The sequence below is a fragment of the Oncorhynchus mykiss genome, chromosome 27, assembly GCF_013265735.2.
Source record: "Oncorhynchus mykiss isolate Arlee chromosome 27, USDA_OmykA_1.1, whole genome shotgun sequence".
In the NCBI taxonomy this organism is placed as follows: domain Eukaryota; kingdom Metazoa; phylum Chordata; class Actinopteri; order Salmoniformes; family Salmonidae; genus Oncorhynchus; species Oncorhynchus mykiss.
Window position 1 is genome coordinate 26,126,044 of NC_048591.1, and position 20,275 is coordinate 26,146,318.

Here is a 20,275-nt window from a genome sequence, read left to right on the forward strand (position 1 = left end):
TATCTGGAGCATCAGCATTTGTAGGTTTGATTAAAGGCTCAAAAGGGCCAGAAACAAATACCTTTCTTCTGACACTCGTCAGTCTATTCTTGTTCTGAGAAATGAAGGCTATTCCATGCGAGAAATAACCAAGAAACTAAAGATCTCGTACAAAGCTGTGTACTACTCCCTTCACAGAACAGTGCAAACTGGCACTAACCAGAATAGAAAGAGGATTGGGAGGCCCCGGTGCACAACTGAGCAAGAGGACAAGTACATTAGAGTGTCTAGTTTGAGAAACAGATGCCTCACAAGTCCTCAACTGGCAGCTTCATTAAATAGTACCCACAAATCACCAGTCTCACAGTTCACAATGAAGAGGCGACTCCGGGATGCTGGCCTAGGCAGAGTTGCAAAGTAAAAGCCATATCTCAGACTGGCCAATAAAAAAAAAAGATGAAGATGGTCAAAAGAACACAGACACTGGAATTCTGCCTAGAAGGCCATTAAAAACCTCTTCAGTCTACCCCCTCCTTTTTCGAACATTCTGTTAAAAATCGCGCAACATTTCAGCGTCCTGCTACTCATGCCAGGAATATAGTATATGCATATGATTAGTATGTGTGGATAGAAAACACTCTGAAGTTTCTAAAACTGGTTAAATCACGGCTGTGACTATAACAGAGCGTGTGTTTCATCGAAAAGCGCAAGAAAAACTGGTCACTGAAAACTGAAAAAAATATCCATGCGCCACTTGCATGGATTGTTTAAGGGACACCAAATTAAATAGGGCCGAGATTGCAATTCCTACAGCTTCCACACGATGTAGCCAAAAACGTCATTTTCATTGACAAAAATCCTTTGTGTAATGACAAATAGATCCTTCATTCCGTCCAGCATACAGCAATCGATTTTGGAAGATAGAAAAAGGACATTGTTTTCTTGAGTAGCTGCTATTGAATACAGATCGCCCAGTGATCAATTTGATCGCTTATTAACGTTTACAAATACCTAAAGTTGGGTTACAAAAGTAGGTTGAAGTGTTTTGTCAAAGAATATAGGCAACTTATATAATTTGTAAAAATGACGTTGCGTGTTGGAAGAGAGCTTTTTTCCTGAACCAGACAGGCTATACAAATGGATATTTTGGGCATACATGGACGGATTTAATCGGGAAAAAGACCCAATTGTGATGTTTATGGAACATATAGGAGTGCCAACAAAGAATATCATCAAAGGTAATGAATGTTTTATATTTTATTTCTGCGTTTTGTGTAGCGCCGGCTACGCTAATTATTTTGTTTACGTCCCCTTCAGGTATATTGGGGTGTTGCATGCTATCAGATAATAGCTTCTCATGCTTTCGCCGAAAAGCATTTTAAAAATCTGACTTGTTGGCTAGATTCACAACGAGTGTAGCTTTAATTCAATACCCTGCATGTGTGTTTTAATGAACGTTTGAGTTTTAACGAGTACATTTAGCATTTAGCGTAGCGCATTTGCATTTCCAGGTGTCTAGATGAGACGTCTGCGTCTCAAGTAGGATCAAGAGGTTTTAAAATAACATCAATTTGATCAGAAATACAGTGTAGACATTGTTAATGTTGTAAATGACTATTGTAGGGCTTTGTTTTTGGCCATTTTGAGCCTGTAATCGAAACCACAAATGTTGATTTATTGCTTCTTTAATCAGAACAACAGTTTTCAGCTGTGCTAACATAATTGCAAAAGGGTTTTCTAATGATCAATTAGCCTTTTAAAAATGATCAACTTGGATTAGCTAACACAACGTGCCATTGGAACACAGGAGTGATGGTGCTGCTAATTGGCCTCTGTAGACCAGTATGTACATATTCCATAAAAAATATTCAATTTCCAGCTACAATAGTCATTTACAATATTAACAATGTGTTTCTGATCAATTTCTGTTAGTGAAGTGATTTTCTTTCATAAACAAGGACATTTCTAAGTGACCCCAATCTTTTGAATGGTGTGTACATGTTTCAAGCAGTCCACCATAGTCCTTGTGCCCAAGAATGCCAAGGTATGTAAATGACAAGTAGCATTCAGATCTGCAGCCATGAAATACTTTGATAGCTGGTCATGGCTCACGTCAAAACCATTATCCCAGACACCGTGGACCCACTCCAATTTGCATACCTCCTCAACAGATCCATAGATGACGCAATCTCTATTGCACTCCACACCCGGCTCTCCCACAAAAGAAACACCTATGTGAGAATGCTGTTCGTTGACTACAGATCAGCGTTCAATACCATAAATCCCTCCAAGCTCATCACTAAGCTTAGGAACTCTGGACTGAACACCTCCCTCTGTAACTGGATCCTGGACTTCGTGATGGGCCGCCCCCACACTGACTCTCAACACTGGGGCCCCTCAGGTGTGCGTGCTTAGTCCCTTCCTGTACACCCTGTTCACCCACGACTGGGTGGCCGTGCACGACTCCAACACCATCATTAAGTTTGCTGATGACGCAACGGTGGTAGGCCTGATCACCGACGACGATGAGACCGCCTATAGGGAGGAGGTCAGTGACCTGTCAGTATGGTACCAGGACAACAATCTCTCCCTCAACGTCAGCAAGACAATGGAGCTGATCATGGACTACAGGAAACGAAGGGCCGAGCGCGCCCCCATCCACATCGTCGAGCTGAATTGGAGCGGGTCGAGAACTTCAAGTTCCTTGGGTCCACATCACTAAGGAATTACCATGGTCCACACTCACCAACACAGTCGTAAAGAAGTCACGACAATGCCTCTTCCTCCTCAGGAGGCTGAATGTTTTTTACATGGGCCCTCAGATCCTCAAAAGTTCTACAGCTGCACCATTGAGATTATCTTGACTGGCTGCATCCCCGCTTGGTATGTCATCAGCTTCGCATCCGACTGCAAGGCGCTACAGAGGGTAGTGTGTACGGCCCAGTACATCACTGGGGCAGAGCTCCCTGCCATCCAGGATCTCTATACAAGGCGGTGTCAGAGGAAGGCAATAAAAAATGTTAAAGACTCCAGCCAACCAAGTCACAGACTGTTCTCTTTGCTACCACATGACAAGTGGAACCGATTCACCAAGTCTGGAATGCTGCTGCTACTTTTTATTATCTATCCTGTTACCTAGTCACTTTACCGCTGCCTATATGTACATATCTACCTCAATTGGGTTGTACTCCTACACATCCACTTGGTTCTGGTACCCTGTGTATATAGCCGAGTTATCGTTACTCATTGTTTTTATTCCTCATGTTGCTTTTTTTCTATATTTTTCACTCTGCATTGTTGGGAAGGGCCCGAAAGCAAGCATTTCACTGTAAGTCTACACCTCTTGTTTACAAAGCATGTGACAATTACAATTTGATTTTGATTTGATTTATCACTGTTGTGTTATTGGAGCAAAGCTCCATGAACCAGCCCCATCTCAGTAGTGTAAAGTATGACTGGTTATTTAGAGATTGTGATATTGATACAGGCTGCCATTGCCCAGCTGTGGTTGTTCATCAGGTTGACACAACAAGCCATGTGGACAATATGAACGATACAGAGGATTACGGTATCTCCCTAGTGTCTCAGTGATACATCTCAGCTATTAGGTGAATAGATGATAATAGTTCCCCAGGAAATCAAGAGAACTGCGTATTTGTAGTTATTTCTCTCCCTACAATTTGCTCAAACAAGAAGTACTTTGTTGCAACCCTTAATGTGCGTAAAGGCCTGAGGAGTAAGAAGCCCTCAGTGTTTCATGTATCCAGTATCCAGAAGTTCCTGAGCAGTGTGAAGTAATTACAGCTCCAAATCAACCTCCTTTTAGTCAAGTTTGACATTGGCAGTCTAGCTATGGGTCTCCAAAAGATCCCCCTTTTAACATATTGTGTTTGATTTATGCCTTAACCAGGGCAGCATTTGTCAATTCATCTCTTTTGAATTGACCCATCTTGGTTACTCTCATGGTCTTGTTAGAATGTGAAATTCACTATCTCAGCTTCTGGTAATAGTGTGTGCGTGCGTGCGCAGCCGTGCACATGCCTGCATACAAGAGAGCGAGCGATAGAGAGAATGACAGAGAGAGCGAAAGAGAATGACAGCGATAACAGAGAGAAAAAATGACAAAGATAGAATGACAGAGAGAGAGAATGAGAGAATGGAGTGTCTTGTCCCACAGTTACCTCTGGAGAGGACATTTGTTATGGTCATGATTTAGCAGCTCCCCGTGAAGCTCCACTGATGAGAGAGACATGACTATGGAATGACATGACAAATGTGAAAATAAACAGCCTGTGGTCTCATACATGGCTTACTACATATCTAACTTCACACTAAAACCTACACAGCAACCAAAACACACTTTTTTTTTGCTTTCATGGCACATTTTCAGTGGATCCAACTCACACCTGTTTGAACATGCTCATCATATCCAAAACAACTAAAATCCCTAAGATTTCAGATTTGTATCATAAGCTTAGAATCCACGTGTGAGAGCATTACAATGACATTACAAAGTCTCAGATCTAAAGCTCAACTAATAACTAAGTGAAGAACGTCAAAATGTGTCTTTTGCTTCTTCAAAGTGTAACGAGTGCGCTGAGAGTCGGTAAACATAAACTAATACAAGAACCAACAAGCAATGCACAGATATGAAACAGAAACAATAACGCCTGGGGAAGGAACCAGAGGGAGTGACATATATAGGGAAGGTAATCAGGGAAGTGATGGAGTCCAGGTGAGTCTGATGATGCAGAGGTGCGCGTAACGATGGTGACAGGTGTGCGCCATAATGAGCAGCCTGGTGACCTAGAGGCCAGAGAGGGAGCACATGTGGCAGAAAGTAACAATAAAGTAAGTCATGATGCTCTTGAATTATGAGACAAGTTATTGACGCCATCCTTTGGCAGGCAGGAAATAAGTACTTTTCATATTTCCAACCAGATTATGACCACAATACGAATGCCAGTACCAGGCCTCTCTGTTAGGCAGATGAAGCCTCTATGATAATGTAATCAGCTAAATCTGATGAGAGGCGCTCTGAAAAGATGCATTGATAATCTGATTCTGGACTCATACATCTTTGCTCTGAAAAAGAAACACATTAAACACAGTTCTTTCAAGTTGAAGGGATCATTAGGTTAATAGCACTTTAATGGTGTGAAGAAAGGTTTACAGAGATCGGTCATCTTGTACTGTCATTCACTATTTATGCCTTGGTACGTCAAGAATGCCTTTGTCATGACTAGCCCTTTATTATACACACACCCCACACAGACACAGATACACACACAAACTCTCTCTCTCTCTCTCTCTCTCTCTCTCTCTCTCTCTCTCTCTCTCTCTCTCTCTCTCTCTCTCTCTCTCTCTCTCTCTCTCTCTCTCTCCCTCTCTCTCTCTCTCAGGATGAGAGTTCTGTCCTTACACAAAACCTCAATCTCTTAATATGCCCTTCATGCCTGTGGAACTGGGTGGTGTTACCATGGAGACAGGGCTTTTGAGTCATATCCTCCAGTGGCAGGGCTGAGCTGCATGACACTGTACCCTGTACAGCTAGCTACGTACCCTCTGCAAAACACACCAGAGCAGGTGAAATATCTGCACCTCAAAGAGCTGCCCCCCGCTGACCTCCACAATACTGTATTTCAAGCACCAATACATTTCCCACTGATCCGTGCCCACAGGTAGTGGATGAAGTAACTTAAAATGCTTTCTTAGGGCTGACATGGGATGAGGGATCAGGGTCTAGCAATTCCAATGGAACGTGAACAATAATTTGTTGAGTCATTTTTAGGGGCGGCAGGGTAGCCTAGTGGTTAGAGCGGTGGACTAGTAACCGGAAGGTTGCAAGTTCAAACCCCCGAGCTGACAAGGTACAAATCTGTCGTTCTGCCCCTGAACAGGCAGTTAACCCACTGTTCCTAGGCCGTCATTGAAAATAAGAATTTGTTCTTAACTGACTTGCCTAGTTAAATAAAGGTAAAATAATAATTTTTTGATGCACGCACATTTTTCAAAGGCCGTCAGATCACTGAAAGGTTTTGATGAGTTCCTCCACATACTGACACCCTCTCTTTTTGTAACTGTGCAAATGCTCACCCCCTTTTCTATTCTCAGGCCAAAGTGAGATCAGCAATACATGGTAATGTCAGTGTAGCAAATAGAGATGAACACAGGGAACATTAAAATAAAATATTTGGTGTTTGTTTCATTAGTTCATTGTTGACATAGTCCAAAAATGCATCATACCGGCTGTATTTCTATATTTTGAAAGTTGTATATCTTGAAATCTTGATCGCTGACATGCAAAACATTTTGAGACTACTGTTTGTACTGTATGTCAATAATGGACTAATTAAAAAAATACAAAAATTGTCACACCCTGATCTGTTTCACCTGTCCTTGTGATTGTCTCCACCCCTCTCCAGGTGTCATCCATCTTCCCTTTTACCCTCAGTGTATTTATACCTGTGTTCTCTGTTTGCCTGTTGTCTTGCCAATTCAACCATTAAACACCATTCTGTATACTTCTGGCCCCTCTTTGGACACTGTGTTAACTAACCTCCAGAGGAGCTTCAATGCCATTCAACTCTCCTTCCGTGGCCTCCAACTGCTCTTAAATGCAAGTAAAACTAAATGCATGCTGTTCAATCGATCACTGCCCGCACTTGCTCGCCCGCCCAGCATCACTACTCTGGACGGCTCTGACTTAGAATACGTGGACAACTACAAATACCTAGGTGTCTGGTTAGACTGTGAACTCTCCTACAAGACTCACCATTAAGCATCTCCAATCCAAACTTAAATCTAGAATCGGCTTCCTATATCGCAACAAAGCCTCCTTCACTCATGCTGCCTAACATACCGTCGTAAAACTGACCATCCTACCGATCCTCAACTTTGGCGATGTCATTTACAAAATAGCCTCAGACACTCTACTCAACAAATTGGATGCAGTCTATCACTGTGCCAACCGTTTTATCACCAAAGTCCCATACACTACCCACCACTGCGACCTGTACGCTCTCGTTGGTTGGCCCTCGCTTCATACTCGTCGCCAAACCCACTGGCTACAGGTCATCTACAAGTCTCTACTAGGTAAAGCCATGCCTTATCTCAGCTCACTGGTCACTATTGCAGCACCCAGTCATAGCATGCGCTCCAGCAGGTATATCTCACTGGTCACCCCCAAAGCCAATTCCTCCTTTGGCCGCCTTTCCTTCCAGTTCTCTGATGCCAATGACTGGAATGAACTGCAAAAAATCACTGAAGCTAGAGACTCATATCTCCCTCACTAGCTTTAAGCACCAGCTGTCAGAGCAGCTCACAGATCACTGCACCTGTACATAGCCCATCTGTAAACAGCCCATCCATCTACCTACCTCATCCCCATACTGTATTTATTTATTGATCTTGCTCCTTTGCACCCCAGTATCTCTACTTGCACATTCATCTTCCGCACATCTACCATTCCAGTGTTTAATTGTTATATTGTAATTACTTCTCCACCATGACCTATTTATTGCCTTAACTCCCTCATTTGCACTGACTGTACAGTGGGGCAAAAAAGTATTTAGTCAGCCACCAATTGTGCAAGTTCTCCCACTTAAAAAGATGAGAGAGGCCTGTAATTTTCATCATAGGTACACTTCAACTATGACATGGAAAATGAGAAAAAAAATCCAGAAAATCACATTGTAGGATTTTTTATGAATTTATTTGCAAATTATGGTGGAAAATAAGTATTTGGTCACCTACAAACAAGCAAGATTCTTCTTTAAAACCTTTTATGGCTGCTGTCCCTGTACAGGGATCAACATCAGCGGAAATTTCAGAGTGACAACTAATAGTAGTGGATACAACTCAAACTTTCATTAAAACACACATGCAGGGTACTCAATTAAAGCTACACTCGTTGTGAATCTAGCCAACATGTCAGATTTTTAAAATGCTTTTCGGCGAAAGCATGAGAAGCTATTATCTGATAGCATGCAACCCCCGAAATACCCAAAGGGGACGTAAACAAAATAATTAGCGTAGCCGGCGCTACACAAAACGCAGAAATAAAATATAAAGCATTCATTACCTTTGACAAGCTTCTTTGTTGGCACTCCTATATGTCCCATAAACATCACAATTGGGTCTTTTATTCGATTAAATCCGTCCATGTATAGCCAAAATGTACATTTATGAAGCCCGTCTGATCCATGAAAAAGCACCGTTCCAAAACGCAACGTAATTTTTTAAAATAAAAAAAGTTGCCTATGAACTTTGACAAAACACTTCAAACTACTTTTGTAATCCAACTTTAGGTATTAGTAAACGTTAATAATTGATCAAATTGATCACGGGGCGATCTGTATTCAATAGCAGCAAGTCTTGAAATCATGGTCCATATTTTCTCTATCAAAACTTCCTCCTGTGTACTCGACGACAGGAAGTGCCTATTCCTAAATTGCAACTCAATTGCCAGTACTGGCGACATCGTGTGGAAGCTGTAGGCATTGTAAACTGGACGCTATCTATTTTCCCTTGCCATAGACAATACAAAGACTGGCGGAGGGATATTTTTTTTGTGTGTTTTTGTGAACAGTTTTCCTTGGGATTTTGCCTCCTACACACGTTCTGTTATAGTCACAGACATGATTTAACCAGTTTTATAAACTTCAGAGTGTTTTCTATCCACACATACTAATCATATGCATATACTATATTCCTGGCATGAGTAGCAGGACGTTGAAATTTTGCGTGATTTTTCACAAAAAGATGCAAAAATTCGCAGCCTCTTTAAGAGGTTTTAAGAGTCTCCTCTGTCCTCCACTCCTTAATGTATTAATGGTATTAATCAGTATATAAGACACCTGTCCACAACCTCAAACAGTCACACTCCAAACTCCACTATGGCCAAGACCAAAGAGCTGTCAAAGGACACCAGAAACAAAATTGTACACCTGCACCAGGCTGGGAAGACTGAATCTGCAATAGGTAAGCAGCTTGGTTTGAAGAAATCAACTGTGGGAGCAATTATTACGAAATGGAAGACATACAAGACCACTGATAATCTCCCTCGATCTGGGGCTCCACGCAAGATCTCACCCCGTGGGGTCAAAATTATCACAAGAACGGTGAGCAAAAATCCCAGAACCACACGGGTGGACTTAGTGAATTTCTCATTTACAATTGTTCTCATTTACAATTGTTCTCATTTACAATTGCGACCTGGCCAAGATAAAGCAAAGCAGTTCGACACATACAACGACACAGAGTTACACATGGAGTAAAACAAACATACAGTCAATAATACAGTATAAACAAGTCTATATACGATGTGAGCAAATGAGGTGAGATAAGGGAGGTAAAGGCAAAAAGGCCATGGTGGCAAAGTAAATACAATATAGCAAGCAATGACCTGCAGAGAGCTGGGACCAAAGTAACAAAGCCTACCATCAGTAACACACTACGCCGCCAGGGACTCAAATCGTGCAGTGCCAGACGTGTCCCCCTGCTTAAGCCAGTACATGTCCAGGCCCGTCTGAAGTTTGCTAGAGAGCATTTGGATGATCCAGAAGACGATTGGGAGAATGTCATATGGTCAGATGAAACCAAAAGATAACTTTTTGGTAAAAACTCAACTCGCCGTGTTTGGAGGACAAAGAATGCTGAGATGCATCCAAAGAACACCATACCTACTGTGAAGCATGGGGGTGGAAACATCATGCTTTGGGGATGTTTTGTATGTCTTGTATGTCTTCCATTTCGTAATAATTGCTCCCACAGTTGATTTCTTCAAACCAGGCTGCTTTCCTATTGCAGATTCAGTCTTCCCAGCCTGGTGCAGGTCTACAATTTTGTTTCTGGTGTCCTTTGACAGCTCTTTGGTCTTGGCCATAGTGGAGTTTGGAGTGTGACTGTTTGAGGTTGTGGACAGGTGTCTTTTATACTGATAACAAGTTCAAACAGGTGCCATTAATACAGGTAAGGAGTGGAGGACAGAGGAGACTCTTAAAGAAGAATCTTGCTTGTTTGTAGGTGACTAAATACTTATTTTCCACCCTAATTTGCAAATAAATTCATTAAAAATCCTACAATGTGATTTTCTGGATTTTGTTTCTCATTTTGTCTGTCATAGTTAAAGTGTACCTATGATGAAAATTACAGGCCTCTCTCATCTTTTTAAGTGGGAGAACTTGCACAATTGGTGGCTGACTAAATACTTTTTTGCCCCACTGTATATAGACTTTAAAAAAAAATCTACTGTATTATTGACTGTATGTTTTGTTTATTCCATGTGTAACTCTGTGTTGTTGTATGCGTCAAATTGCTATGCTTTATCTTGGCCAGGTCGCAGTTGCAAATGAGAACTTGTTCTCAACTAGCCTACCTGGTTAAATAAAGGTGAAATAAATAAAATGAAATAAAAACCAGCGGTTTTCCTAGTCCATATTTTTTAGTCCTCCCGGTCTGACCTTTTGCCTGCCCTGACACTGAGCCCGCCTGCCTGACAATTCTGCCTGCCCCTGACCTCGAGCCTGACTGACCGTTCTGCCTGCCCCTGATCTTGAGCATGCCTGCCGCACTGTACCGTTTGGACTGACCTGGTTATGAACTCCTGCCTGTCCTCAACCTGCCTCTTGCCTGCTCCTCACTGGTCAATAAATATCAGAGACTCGAACCATCTGCCTCTTGTGTCTGCATCTGGGTCTTGTCTTGTGTCATTATAGTACGAACTGGCCATGACTGACCCAGCAGACTCGGACCAGCTCCGTCACGCTGTCTCCCTGCAGGTAGCTACCATTAAAAGAACATGAGGAGCCACATCAGAACCTAATGAAAGGGTTCCATTCTCTGGCGGAACGCCACGACCATGGGTTCAATGCGTTGATGGAGCAGTTCCGTGAATTCTCACAGGCAGCATGCTACATCTGAGACCTCCCAATCGCTCTGTAACCCCCCTACCAGTGGTTGGTTTGTTCAACCTACACCGACTCCCTGAGAACCCTGTTTACTATCTCCGGAATGATATGCTGGGGATCATGGAACCTGCCAGGCGTTTCTTTCCAGTGCTACCTTATTTTTGAGCTACAGCCATCTTCGTTCCCTTTGGATATGTCAAAAATAGCGTATCTTATTACGCTAATGTCTGGAAGGGAGCTCTCCTGGGCTACAGCTGTTTGGGAGCAACAATCCGCCGTTTGCTATAATCTGGAAGATTTCATGGCGGAGGTGAGGAAGGTGTTCATCTCTCCTGTGCTCGGGAGAGAGGCGGCCCGAAAACTACTGAAATTACATCAGAACTCCAGTAGTGTGGCATACTACACGGTAGATTTTCGCACATTGGCCGCTGACAGACTATCAGAGGAGATAAAAGACAAGCTTGCAACTCAGGAGTTACATGTGGACCTCGATTCCCTCATCGCCCTTACCATTAGGATTGATGGGTGTCTACGGGAACACAGGAGTGAGAGGAGGTCGGATCTCGGTCACACTCATTCATCCGCTGCTGCTTGCTCACCTCCGAAGGAATCCGGAGGTCTGCGAAGGCTGCATTTCCGAGAAGATTCGAAGCCACCTGAGTTCCCTCGAATCATCGGCGATGGGTGAGTCAGACACACTGGAACCTATGCAACTGGACAGAGCTAGATTATCGCCTAGGGAACGTTCACATAGGCTGAGCTCCAACTGTTGTCTGTTTTGTGGTGTTGCGAGGGATTTCATAGCCACCTGCCCAGTAAAGAGACCTGACTCATTAGTAGGTACGAGTACACTGAGCCAGACTCTTTTTGTAATCCTTCTGTGGGGAGACCAGGTTAAGTCCCTCCAGGTGCTCAATGACTCTGGGACAGATGAGAGTTTTATGGACGCTACCTCCTCTCTGTTCCCAAGGACGCTAGGGCACTGGATGGCCGCTCCATTGGAAGAGTCACGCACAGCACAGTTCCCATTAATCTGCGGGTATCAGGCAATCACAGTGAGTCTCTACAGCTTCTCCTTATTGAATCCCCTCACGTCTCTGTTGTGCTGGGATTTTCTTGGCTCCAAAAGCACAATCCCGTTATTGACTGGACCACGGGTTCAATCCTGGGTTGGAGCCCATTCTGTCACTCCCACTGCCGTAAAGCAGCGCAGCCACCCCTGAGATGTCCTCCTTGGGGTTTAAGTAAAGCCTCGGATTTCCCTACTGTTCCCGCAGAGTACTATGATCTCCTGGAGGTATTCAACAAGGCTTGTGCTACCTCTATTGATCCACTTCATCCCGAAGATTGTGCCATTGATCTCCTCCTGGGCACCACACCACATCGAGGTTGGCCATAATCCCTATCCGGCCCCGAGAACAAGGCCATGGAGGAGTACATTGAGGACTCTCTGGCTGCTGGTAGCAATCATCCTTCTGCATCCCCTGTAGGCGCAGGGCTTTTCCTTTGTGGAAAAGGACAATTCCCTACGCCCATGCATCGACTACTGGGGCCTCAATGACAACATGATTAATCGTTACCCCCTGCCATTCCTCTCCTCTGCTGTCGAACCTCTCCAGGGGACTACCATCTTTTCCAAGTTGGACCTTCGGAATGCCTACCATCTTGTTCGGATACGCGAGGGGGATGAGTGGAAGACAGCTTTCAACGCGGCCAGTGGACACTGAGTATCTGGTCATGCCATTTGGGCTCACCAATGCTCCCTCTGTTCTCCAGGTCCTCTGTGACATGCTGAATCATTTTGTGTTTATCTACCTCGATGACATCCTTGTTGTCTTCTGGTCTGCCCAAAAACGTGTCCTTCAGCGCTTCCTGGAGAACCAGTTGTTTGTGAAAGCTGAGAAATGTGAGTTTTACTGCTCTACTATCTCCTTTTTGGGATACGTCATCGCTGAAGGAAATGTCCAGATGGATCTTGAATTAGTGAGAGCAGTGGTGGATTGGCACCAACCCACATCCAGAGTGCAATTGCAATGTTTCCTGGGGTTTGCTCATTTCTACTGCAACTTCATCCAGGGTTACAGCACCCTGGCGGCTCTCCTCTCTGCACTCACTTCTCCCAAGGTACCGTTCACATGGTCCCCAGCTGTTGACAAGGCTTTTGTTGATCTTAAGCATTGGTTCACTACTGCCCCCGTCCATCCGGACCTCTCCCGTCAGTTTGTTTGAGTTTGATGCTTCTGACGTTGGAGTGGGGGCCATCCTGTCCCAATGATCTGCCCAGGACGAAAAGCTCCATCCCTGTGTCTTCCGGTCCCATCGTCTCGATTCCGCTGAGAGAAATGACGACGTAGGTAACTGCGAATGTCTGGCAGTCAAGATGGCACTGGAGGAGTGGAGGCACTGGCTGGAAGGAGCGGAACATCCATTTTTGGTTTGGACCGACCATAAGAATTTGGAATATCTCCGCACAGCCAAGCTCCTTAACTCTAGGCAGGCAAATTGGGCTCTGTTTTTCACCAAGTTCAACTTCACCATCTCCTACCATCCCAGGGTCTAAGAATGTGAAGTCACCTGTACTCTCTCTCACCTGTACAGTTCTGCTGCACCATCTCTGACTCTGAGACAATCCTCTCTACCTCATGCCTTATGGCTTCAGTTGTCTGGGGTATTGAGACGCTGGTCTGCAAGGCACAACGATCCCAGCTGGACCCTAGGGGGGGCCCGGCTAACTGGATGTTCGTCCCCTTTTCGGCCTAGTCCCTGGTCCTGGAATGGGCTCATTCTTCCAGGCTTACCTGTCATCCTGTCTCCCGTCGAACCCTGGCTATCAACACGGGATCTTCCCCTCTAGGTGGAGTCCCGCAAACTTTCCCTCCATTTCATTGGTCCCTTCCCCATTAGTAGAGTCCTTAGTCCCACTGCTGTTCGTCTTCTGTTACCCCGTACCCTCCATATACTGTACACCCTACTTTTCATGTGTCCAGGATTAAGCCCTTGTCTCAAAGCCCTTTTGTCTTCTGTTTCCAGGACCACCTCCCCTCCCGTGTCATCGATGGCCATCCGGTGTACAGGGTGAGACGCCTCCTGAGTGTTTGACCACGGGGCAGGGGTTTCCAGTACCTGGTTAACTGGGAGCGTTATGGCCCAGAGGAGAGGTGTTGGGTCCCTGCTAAGGACATCCTGGATCCGGCCCTCATTGCCAACTTTCACCGCCGGCACCCCGGTCAACCAGGTATGCACCCAGGTAGGACACCAGGTGGTGCCCCTAGAGGGGGCTACTGTCACACTCTGATCTGTTTCAAATGTCCTTGTGATTGTCTCCGCCCCCTGCCAGGTGTCACATCTTCCCTATTCCCCTCAGTGTATTTATACCTGTATTTATACCTCCCGGTTCTGACCTTTTTCCTGTCCCTGACCTCGAGCCTGCCTGCCGCCCTGTACCGTTTGGACGCTGACCTGGTTATGAACTCTTGCCTGTCCTCGACCTGCCTCTTGCCTTCCCCTCGTTGTTCAATAAATAACAGACTCGAACCATCTGCCTCCTGTGTCTGCATCTGGGTCTCGCCTTGTGTCATTATAAAAATATATTTTTGGGGTGGAGTTTCCCTCTTATTAATAAGCCACCACTAACACTGTTTACAGTGGACAGATTATGTACATTTTTTGCTTTTGGTGATCATCAAGCCAAATATTTCTCAAGCTAAAAATTCTGAGGGTCTAAATATTCATAATTTCGCATCTGTCGCAACAGACCGTTGTTTCTTTCTGGCCATGCTGGGTAGCAGGGGCTGTTCGACTTCCATTGAAGTCTGTCAATATAATTTTCATGTACACTGAACAAAAATATAAACGCAATGTAAAGTGCATGTAAAGTGTTTTCATGAGCTGAAAGATATTCCAAACTCACAAACATATTTCTCTCAAATTTTGTTTACATCATTGTTAGTGAGAATTTCTCCTTTGCACAGATAATCCACCCACCTGACAGGTGTGACATATCAAGAAGCTGATTAAACAGCATGATTACACAGATGCACCTTGTGCTGGGGACAATAAAAGGCCACTTTAAAACGTGCAGTTTTGTCAAAACACAATCCCACAGATGTGTCTAATTTTGACAGAGTGCAATTGGCATGCTGACTGCAGGAATTTTTTTTATTTTTATTTTACCTTTATTTAACCAGGCAAGTCAGTTAAGAACAAATTCTTATTTTCAATGACGGCCTGGGAACAGTGGGTTAACTGCCTGTTCAGGGGCAGAACGACAGATTTGTACCTTGTCAGCTCGGGGGTTTGAACTCACAACCTTCCGGTTACTAGTCCAACGCTCTAACCACTAGGCTACCCTGCCGCCAGAGCTGTTGCCAGATAATTTAATGTTAATATCTCTACCATTAGCCGCCGCCAATGTTGTTTTGGAGAATTTGACAGTACGTCCAACCAGCCTCACAACTGCAGACCACCTTTAACCATGCCAGCCCAGGTTATCCACATCCTGCTTCTTTACCTGTGAGAGTCTGAGACCTGCCACCCGGACAGCTGATAAAACTGAGGAGTAGTTCTGTCTAAAATAAAGATGTTTTGTGGGGAAAACTTATTTTGATTGGCTGGGCCTGGCTCCCAAATGCGCGGGCCTATGCCCTCCCAGGCCCACCCATGGCTGCACCCCTACCCAGTCATGTTAAATCTATAGATTAGGGCCTAATTTTTGTATTTAAATTGACTGATTTCCTTATATGAACTGTAACTCAGTAATTCTTTGAAATTGTTGCATGTTGCGTTTTTTCTTTTCAGTATATATGTTAAGTTGGGTGAGAGGTGTCTTATTTTTTTCTTTCTTGCAGGAGTCATCAATGATCTTTATCTCTGCAGCACAAAATGGAAATGTTGTTCATGGTCACCAGACTACTGGACTTTTCCTCTTCACGGTGCGCAGGAGTAGGGTCATGACATTCAGACACCGCACCCGTGCTGTTCTCACATGATTGGTGGAGCAGAGCAGAACCCTGACTCCGGGGTTAGAGAAGAAGGCGAGCGCTCTGGGCTGAGGCATGCATCTCATTACTGAAGCAGAGGCCTCTGGTGGGGAAGGAGGAACAGAAGGACACAGAGGGGCTGGGAGAGGTTTGGAGAGGCAAAGGACTCACAGCCAAGAGGAAGGGAATGGTGGGGCCCAGGGGGCAGACAAAGTCATGTACAACAGGCCTAAGTGGCAGAGTGGCAGGGAACAAAGAAGAGCCTTCCTTCCCTCAAGCCACACATTGAATATGCCCTCAGCTTGGAATCTTAACAGATGGTGACTATTTCTCTCAGTATATGTTTATTAATACTTTTGCATAATAATGTATGCTTGGATCATACTGTACTTTTGCATGTTTACAACTTATTGTGGCACGATGAACCACGTTGTGCATAATTTGAATGTTAGAGGTTATATTTTAGCAAGCTCTCTCATTCTTGACTGAGGTACAAAGCAGCACATTATAGTCATTTTTCTCTACAGCAAACACAATATTCAACATAGGGAGAGACTTCATTTTTAAATATTAGTGCTCATTCTTAATGCAACCTACATAGGCCCTAGATACAAGTCCTCATGGACTTGGAGAGTACACTGTGGTTCTATAATAATGTTCTTTCATTATTCCCTGGGTCTTCTGAAAGGGCGAATAGCCCGGAAACTCCATGTTTCTTTTTTTTAATGAAAAACCGAGATTGTCATTAGGACAGCATGGCTGCAAAGAGAGCCCTTGATGAAATACTCAGAATCATACTTCACTGTCTGAAGAGTTATTCTGCTTCACCAAGATCTCCTTCATTTATTAAGACACAACAATGGTCTGAGCAGAGTTATTAAAAGCCTTTACAAACTCCCCACATATTTCTGAGGTGCTCTCTCTATCAAGGTGGACTTTCCCCATTAAACAGAACACCTGTAGTACCTCTTCATTAATTTTTAATATGTGGCCCTCATGTACTGTCTTCACATGCTTTCATGTCATTCCACCCAACTCATTGTTTATTATTATTAACCCTTATTTTACCAGGTAAAATGACTGAGAACATGTTCTCATTTACAGCAACAACCTGGGGAATAGCTACAGGGAAGAGGAGATGAATGAGCCAATTGTAAACTGGGGATGATTAGTTGACCATGATGGTATGAAGGCCAGATTGGGAATTTAGCCAGGACACCGGAGTTAACACTCCTACTCTTACGATAAGTGCCATGGGATCTTTAGTGACCACAGAGAATCAGGACACCGGTTTAACGTCCCATCCGAAAGACAGCACCCTACTCATGGCAATGTCCCCAATCACTTCCCTGGGGCATTGGGAAGTTTGTTTAGACCAGAGGAAAGGGTGCCTCCTACTGGCCCTCCAACACCACTTCCAGCAGCATCTAGTCTCCCATCCAGGACCAACCCTGTTAGCTTCAGAAGCAAGCCAGCAGTGGGATGCAGGGTGGTTTGCTGCTTGTTTCATGTGAATTTGATTTGATGTATTATCTACTCAAAAATATTGCTAAAAACCCTTCTTTTGTAAATGTTATGGAAGACAGTACACCTTCACAATATACTGTAACTTCTGGTCAGGTCTGCCCAATGTCCTCTTTCTTAACACCAGTGAAGGGAACCTGCCTTTAACATGCACACTTCACTCCCCTTCAACTACAAGCTCGTTATACCTTTGGTAGTTTCATCAGACAAAGATGGACAATCAAACATACAATAGCTCAGTCTTTCAATAGTAACCCTAATTATTATTATCATTGGAGAACGCATCTCTCTTAGCTGTACGTACAATAGAGAAAACATAATTGAGGGGTTGAATATAGTGTGTATCATAAACCGCAGTAATGGAAGGAAAGTTGGAGCACAACTAATAAATTACAGTTAACAAAAATGCATGCTTAATTCAGTATAAATTAATGTATAGAATTGATTATACAAGAGACACAATTCACAAATTATACAGCACAATGCAGAGTCATGCATAAATCTAATAATGACTCAATAATCAATGCTTTCTGGGAATGCTTTAAAGTCTGGAAGTTATGAGCGGAGCTAGAAGGTTGGCTGTCGGAAGTATTACAATCCGCCTTTCTGCATATTTCAATACATTGCATATTTATTTACATTTTATTTCACCTTTATTTAACCAGGTAGGCTAGTTGAGAACAAGTTCTCATTTACAACTGCGACCTGGCCAAGATAAAGCAAAGCAGTTAGACACATACAACAACAGAGTTACACATGGAATAAACAAACATACAGAAAGTAAAACAGTAGGAAAAAAAGTATACATACAGTGTGTGCAAATGAGGTACGATAAGGGAGGAAAGGCAATGAAACAGGCCATAGTGGCGAGGTAATTACTGGAGTGATAGATGTGCAGAAGATGAATATGTAAGTAGAGATACTGGGGTGCAAAGTAAATAAATACAGTATGGGGATGAGGTAGTTGGGACGGGCTATTTACAGATGGGCTATGTACAGGTGCAATGATCTGTGAGCTGCTCTGACAGCTGGTGCTTGAAGTTAGTGAGGGAGATAGTCTGCAGCTTCAGCAATGTTTGCAGTTTGTTCCAGTCATTGGCAGCAGAGAACTGTAAGGAAAGGCGGCCAAGGGAGAAATTGACTTTGGGGGTGACCAGTGAAAGATACCTGCTGGAGTGCGTGCTGCGGGTGGGTGCGGCTATGGTGACCAGTGAACTAAGATAAGGTGGGGCTTTACCTGGCAAAGACTTGTAGATGACATGGAGCTAGTGGGTTTGGCAACGAATATGAAGTGAGGGCCAGCCAACAAGAGCGTACAGGTCGCAGTGGTGGGTAGTATATGGGGCTTTGGTGACAAAATGGATGGCCCTGTGATACACTGCACCCAATTTGTCGAGTAGAGTGTTGGAGGCTATTTTGTAAATGACATCGCCGAAGTCGAGGATCGGTAGGATTGTCAGTTGTACGAGGGTATGTTTGGCAGCATGAGTGAAGGATGCTTTGTTGCGAAATGGTAAGCTTTCTAGACTTAATTTTGGATTGGAGGTGCTTAATGTGAGTCTGGAAGGAGAGTTTATAGTCTAACCAGACACCTAGGTATTTGTAGTTGTCCACATATTCTAGGTCAGAAACGTCCAGAGTAGTGATGCTGGTTAGACTGTAAACTCGAAAGCCTTGGCCAGGTCGATGAATACGGCTGCACAGTATCGTCTTTTATCGATGGCATATAGGATATTGTTTAGGACCTTGAGCGTGGCTGAGGTGCACCCATGACCAGCTCGAAAGCCAGATTCCATAGCTGAGAAGGTGTGGTTGTATTCGAAATGTTCGGTGATCTGTTTGTTATCTTGGCTTTCGAAGACTTTAGAAAGGCAGCGTAGGATAGATATAGGTCTGTAACAGTTTGGGTCTAGAGTGTCTTCTGCCTTTGAAGAGGGGGATGACAGTGGCAGCTTTCCAATCTTTGGGGTTCTCAGACGATACGAAAGAGAGGTTGAACGGGCTAGTGATAGGGGTTGCAACAATTTCGGCAGATCATTTAAGAAAGAGAGAGTCCAGATTGTCTAGCCCGGCTGATTTGTGGGGGTCCAGATTTTGCAGTTCTTTCAGAACATCAGCTATCTGGATTTGGGTGAAGGGAAAATGGGGGAGGGTTGGGCGAGTTGCTGTGGGGGGTGCAGGGCAGTTGACCGGGGTAGGGTAGACAGGTGGAAAGCATGGCCAGCCGTAGAAAAATGCTTATTGAAATGCTCAATTATCGTGGATTCATCGGTGGTGACAGTGTTTCCTAGCCTCAGTGCAGTAGGCAGCTGGGAGGAGGTGCTCTTATTCTCCATGGACTTTACAGTGTCCCAGAACGTTTTGGAGTTTGTGCTACAGGATGAAAATTTCTGTTTGAAAAAGCTAGCCTTAGCTTTCCTAACTGCTTGTGTATATTGGTTCCTAACTTCCCTGAAAAGTTGCATATCACGGGGGCTATTTGATGCTAATGCAGTACGCCACAGGATGTTTGGGGGGGTGTAGTGAGATACCAATGGGCTGGGTGATTCTCTTCTCATCACTCATCTTGAAAAAACGTATACTAAAATCTTGGAAGTCAATCAATCCTCAATTATTAACACAATGGAAAAATCTAGTGATTTATTATTGAAATAGCAAGTGTGACCGAGAAAAAGTGGCAAACAATAATGCTGGCACTAGGGATGGGGGTGTGATCATGTGGGACTGGGCAGATGAGATGTAGACATTGTTTGTGTGTGTCTGTAAGTTGTTGTTTGTATGTACAGTATAAGTTTGTATGTGGAGTGTAAAAAAAAAATATTATGGCAAAAATTGTAATGTTTTGAAGCATTTAGCTTTCATAAAGCAGGAATTAATTGGTCT